The sequence below is a fragment of the Bidens hawaiensis genome, unplaced genomic scaffold (genome assembly GCF_021521415.1).
Source record: "Bidens hawaiensis isolate Kalapana, Puna unplaced genomic scaffold, B.hawaiensis_p1.1 tig00001463_1, whole genome shotgun sequence".
Taxonomy (NCBI): Eukaryota; Viridiplantae; Streptophyta; class Magnoliopsida; order Asterales; family Asteraceae; genus Bidens; species Bidens hawaiensis.
Window position 1 is genome coordinate 3,335,561 of NW_027491083.1, and position 6,370 is coordinate 3,341,930.

Here is a 6,370-nt window from a genome sequence, read left to right on the forward strand (position 1 = left end):
ACCTCTTTATTAAGTTCAAGTGTGGGGAGGTTCCACGGAGTTTGTATAATTGTCCAGTCACTAACGTAGTCTATTGTAGTTTTTCTTTGTTTTTTGTTTTTAAGTTTTTGTAGGATTTGAGCTAGAAGAGCATCCCCTTGAAGTTTAATGCAACATTCAAGTGTGGGGATGGAGCAGCTGGAGCCGTATACTTATCTGATTATTTATTTGCTGCTTTTATTCATGTTTATTAGTTTGGTTGGTTGGTCCGGTTCCATACTTTGAATGATTACTATGTATCGAGGTTGATAAGATGAATTTTTAGATATTGTTTGTTGTTGCCGCTTCCGTTCATATTACGAGAGAAGAAGATACTAGTTGCTAATCACGTTCGGAGTTGAAGGGCATTTATGGAAGAAGATTTTAGCGTCATACTTCACTCGCACATTACCAGCTAGGTCTTTTCCTTTTTACTTCGTTTTTAGTTTTTAATTTTTAGCTTTGTTTTGTTGTTATTTATTTTTGTATTTTTAGGTTTTGTTTTGTTTTAAAAATTTTTGAGTCGAGTTTTCGTCCCTGCATTGATGCGAATTTTAAGTGTGGGGATAGGAACACATGTATTTAGTTTGTTTTGTGGTTTTTATTTATAAAAAAAAAATTGAAAAATGTCCATTGATTTTGTTTCTTTTTGCGTTTAAATGGGAGATGAGGATACTTATTGGGAATCGGTTTTTCAAACTACTAATAATAAGATATAATTAAAGAACACACACTTAACTTGGGATGTGTCGGTAGGCTCAGTCTTGAGAATGAAAGGGCAGTTTGATAGTTGGTTTTAAACGATAAAAATATGATTTTTAGTGGGAAACATGTTAAGTCTGCATAAAATACGAGATGAAAGGTCGGGCCATACTCAAGCCTCATTTTTAGTTCAATAGTGGAAAATTATAAATTTTAAAGAAATCTGAATACGCTATCATACGATGCTTGGGTAGGTTTAAACGTTAAAGTATACTGTGTAGCCGGTGATATAAATTTAAAATCTTGCACTTCTAGTTTTAGTGGTTAACACTTCATAGGCGTATGGTTTTATAGCCTTAATTCCTGTATTGATGGGATGCCTCGGGTTCGGAGACCATGGGTCTTTTTATGGTTGTTCATCTGGGTATATTCGGATATTTAAATCATAAAAGCTTTTAAGCATAAACCCGCAGTTTACTGCAATCATTACACTCACTTACATCAATTACAGTGAAGTAAAATCTTGATGATCCAGTGATCATCCCGCTGTTAGTCATACGTGGTCCTCTTACTTGCGTCCCATACCCTTAAGAACAGGATCAACTAGAGACACGACATATGTAAACCGACAGATGGAAACTTGTAAAATCACGTTTGGTAATGGGTACGAGGTGTTTCTTGATAACGGGGGTATGTCATGTAGTGGGGAACACTAGCTAGTTAGTTGAATAATTGAACCTTAATCGTATCTAATGGCTACTTGGTATACTTTGGTGTTTAAATTTAGGTGGATAAACAATATCCTTGATCGTCTTAGCTGCTCATGAAAAATATGCAACAATGTTTTAATCTGCTATTATGAGGTTTAAGTCAAGTTGGGGTGGTTTGATTCGGTAAAATCTAAAATAAGCGGGTCTTGATTGTGGGTTCCACTAGATTATATACCAAATAATAATAATAATAATAATAATAATAATAATAATAATAATAGTTGGATCTTACTTGTCCCGGTTAAGACAAAGGCATGGGTTGAAGTGGACAACAATATCGGTGATCGCAGTTTTTGCGTTGTTCTAAAATTTAAGATAACCTATATGTTTTTAAGATCGCATTTCTCCGATTCAGATCCCATTGCAATGAGACTTTTTCAGGGACGAAAAAGAGATAAGTGTGGGGATATTTGATATTAGGCTAAATATATATAAATCCCTTGTACATTTTATTTAATATTTTATTAGCTTATGTTCGGTTTTTGTTAGGATTTGTATACTACTAAATTATTTGAATAAATGTAGGTCCCGGGACTTGTTCGTGGTTAAAGAGGGCGAAAAACGATCAAAAACAAGCTAAACCGGCGAACCGGAACATCAGGAAACAAACCGGACCGAACCAGGAGTGAACCGGACCAGACCAGACCGGGTGACCCCCCCAGGCCGGAACGCCGCACGGCCAAGAGGGGAGGTGCCACAGCACGGCCACCAATGTTCCAGAATGTTCTTGGACGTATTTTTGGGTTTGTGCCTGTATTTTCCTATTTAAAACCTCTAAACTCAACCTTAATGACAACCTGAATACCCTAGCCGGCCAGGACGAATTTGGGAGCCTTAGAAGTGATCATTTGGAGGTTTTAGAGGCTTGGAATCATACGGTGGCGTGCATATTGATCAAGAACGAAGCCCTCGGGTTTTATCGCCTTTAATCTTTCGTTTCTTTTATTTTCCACCATGATTTCATTTATTATTGTTATGTTTGATTTTACCATGCTAGACTAAACATTATAGACTGCCTAGGCTTATGATGAACCTTTGTTGATGTTTGATTTTGACTTGGGATTTATTTATCATTATGGTTTTATGAACTAGTAAAAGGTTTAATTATATTAAATTGATGCATATGGATATTTAGGATTGTTTGATTGGTTGTTATTATTTCATAGTTGCCTTGATTATTGTTTGTCATTATGATAGGTTACTATTAGGTCAATTACTTTGTGTTCTTGATTATTTTATGATTGATTTGCAATAAGATCATAGGAATAATAATTATTAATTAAATAAACCTAAGTGTACTTCTAACCTAAATCTGTAGAGTGCTAGGTTATTGATAGGTCTTTGTTGATCAGGATTGCTATATTTAGTTTTTCGTAAGGAGTCCGTCTAGGTTTGATTGATTAACTTTGTCTATCGAGTCAATTGAACATATTAGGCTTCATTTGATTTCCGCGCTGTAAGGTAGGATTATGTAAAAAGGAACTAGTTTGTAATTAATTAGGTGACCGTAAGGAAACTTGATTTTTAATACTGGTGTGCGTTAAAACTTATTAGAAACCCATAGGTGTATCTTGAGAAGGGTCAGGGGTCCTGTTCGGGTTTTCTCTTAGGTGTCTATTTTACGATCCCAGTTCCATAGTTAAGTATTATCCCGGGTTAATTAATAACTGAAACTTAGGGGATTATTTTAGTCTAGGTGGTTGTCTCGTCATCATCTAAATTAAGTCAAAATTCTAAGTTTAGTCGTCTTTAGTTTTATTAATTAGTTTTAATTTGTTTAAATTAGTATTTTAGTAAAATCCCCCCTAAAAGTAATAATAAATAAATAGTTGTGTCTGTAGTTGAGTCTAAATTAGCTAGTAAACGTAATTTAAAGAGTGGGTTATAGTAGTTTTACTAGAGTCAATCGATTCACTTGCTGGTTATAGTAGTTTATTTAAGTTAAGAGTCTAGAATTTATTACTTAGTGTCTAGATTAGCGTGTTTTTATTAGACTACTTCAAGCACATCATTCACATTATTTTAAATCCTGACTCGTCCTCGAGTCGTCACTTGCACAATTATATTTAGTTATACTTCTCTATTATCTTACATCAACTTATCCACGCAACTTACCCATCATCTCGTAAAGTTTCATCTTTGGTCATCATAGAATTTTTTCCCTAAGAATCCATCATCGTAATCACTATCGTTCATCTGATTCTCATGATCGCTATTTGACTACTAAACACGCCAAGGAGTTTGCTGTTGTATTCCCGTTAACCAAACAACCGTCAACCTCGACAAAACTAAAATACCTCGAACAATAAATCTTATAATAAGTTATATCTGTTATAATATTAATTAAAATATCTACTCTCATTTATTTCCTCAAACTATAAACTACCAAGTGCACTTAAATCCGTAAACTCAATTTTAACTATAAAATATTTTATTGTTACTTGTCTTTTGTCAACCTCCTGTTAGTTTTCACAACTTACTTCCCACTTTATAAGTCTTTACTATTGAAATTTAATTATTGTAACTTTTATTATTATTAAAACTCAATTTTTAATTATTAAAAATTTAATGTTTTTTATTGAATTAAATCTTCCATTAATTAAATTTTTACCATTTAAAAATTGACTTTTTTGATGAATCTCCATTAAAACATATCACTTACTTTATTTATTAAATTCGTTATTTGAAACTAAACGTGGGTTCGTAAATATTTCAACTCCCCACTTTGATTTTGATACACCTTGAAAATCTTGAACGTTTTAAATGATAAATTCGTAGTTGTTAGAATAGTCATGGTGGTTCATGCATTTCTAATATCGCATTTATCTTATTTTTATTATATGCTCCACATTTTATTTTTGTTATCACAATTAATTTAAAACCTGTTATTTACTTGAATTTCCATTATCAATAATTCAATTTACGTACTTCCTAATAATTATAACGATTTTGTGAAAAGGAAGAATCCACGAACTAACAATTTACCTATTAACAATTTAATTCAAGTACGTACATTTTCGCATTATCATTAATATTTAAATTATTAATTACTAACTATTATAATATTTTAAGAATATCTTAATCGAATTAATCTCATCTCAAAATCACAAACTTGAAAAGCTATAACTTTATATTAACTTCTCTTTAAATCTCTTAAGTTCTCAACTAACTAAACTCGACTCGCTAAAATCCTCGTTTAAATTTATACTCTCGAAGTTAAGAATTGTTACGAAATCAAGCAAATCTTGCTGTTGTCGAACCATATGAGAAGTTTGAAGATGCAAGCAGTGATAATGTAAACTGATTCTAATCAGTGTTCGTCTATGCAAATCGAATATGATAAATCAATTCCTGATCAAGTTGAATCTTATGCTTTCATGGCTAAGATCGAAGAGGTATGTCCTAAACCTCAGGTTAATGTATCTGAACCCTCAGATGGTGTGATTGAGTGTACTGAATGTGCTGAACTCAAAACTAAACTTGAATCAGCTTTAAATCAGAACACTACTCTCACAAAAGATCACTTTATGATCAATGAATGTTATCGATAAAAATCCAAATTACTGGAACAATCTACATTAGAAATTTAAAATATGTCTGAAAGCAATCATGATCTCAAAGCTGAGGTTCAATGTAAGATAATTGTACTTGAGCAACATTTCAAGGAGACTCTCCGACTCCGAACCTGCATTTCTAACCTAGAAAATGAAGTTTTAGAACTAAAAAACAAACTTGGAAGATTTCGAGATTCCTCGTTTCTTTTAAATGAGATCATTGAAGTAAACCATTCTCACAAGAAAAATGGGAAAGCAGGATTAGGGTACGTCGAGATTCCTCCTCTTTTTAAAGGAGATTACTGTAGCATTCCCGATGTGAAACAATGTCCAGAAATGCATACAGTTGAATCTGATAATGTTGAACAAATTAAAACAACTAAACAACCAATTCACATTACAAGTAAATCTGTGTTTAGTAAAAGTGAAATGGATGGTTCTATTGAGGAGTTGTCTGAACCAGATGAGATTGTCAAAAACAAGAACATTCCTGCTGACAATCACATCTTATGTGAACCTGAAGAGTTTGAACAAGCAGTGTATGATTCTAAACCTTCAGGCGATTCATCAAAAATTCCTAAGGTATCACCTAATGTACCTACATCAAACAAACCCTTTGTGTCTGATGAGGAGTTGATGAGCTTCATCAATCCTCAACCAAAAACTTCAAGTGGGAAGATATTTAAGTTAAAAGGATTGTCAAAAGTGTTTTCGGATAAAGAAGTTCCATTAAATCTTCTAAATCCTGAAATGATTGACAGTGTTTTTCAAGATGACACATCAAAAGTTACCAAGCTTGAACAAAGATTTATCAAAACAAAACTTGAGAATGTTCAAGAAAAGGCAAATGATAACAAGTTTAAACCTATAAAATTTGTAAAATCATCTGGGATGGAGAATTCTTCTAATTCTACCAACCTAGAGTTTTATCAAAATAAAAGGGGATTCAAACCCACTGTTCCAAAGAAAATAACTTTTGAAAAGTCCAAGATTGATGTTCCTCAACCTGGGCATGAAAGTAAACCAAGTGTTTCACCACATAAGCCATTAGACACACGTTTTTGCTTTAAATGTGGTGAACCGGGTCATGTTTCAAAGAAATGTAAAGCAAAAGTTGATGATATCAAGTTGTCAACAAACCAAAAGACAGAATTGAATCAGAATATGAAAGAAAAAAAATTGATGAGTGTATGATAATGTATTCAAATGTTCATCCGAAGAAAGTAATTCGGGTTGAATCATTTAATGTATCAAACAAATTAGTTGATCGTGCTCAACCAATTTATAAGAACACTGATTCGGGAATTATACGTGACAGTTATTTAA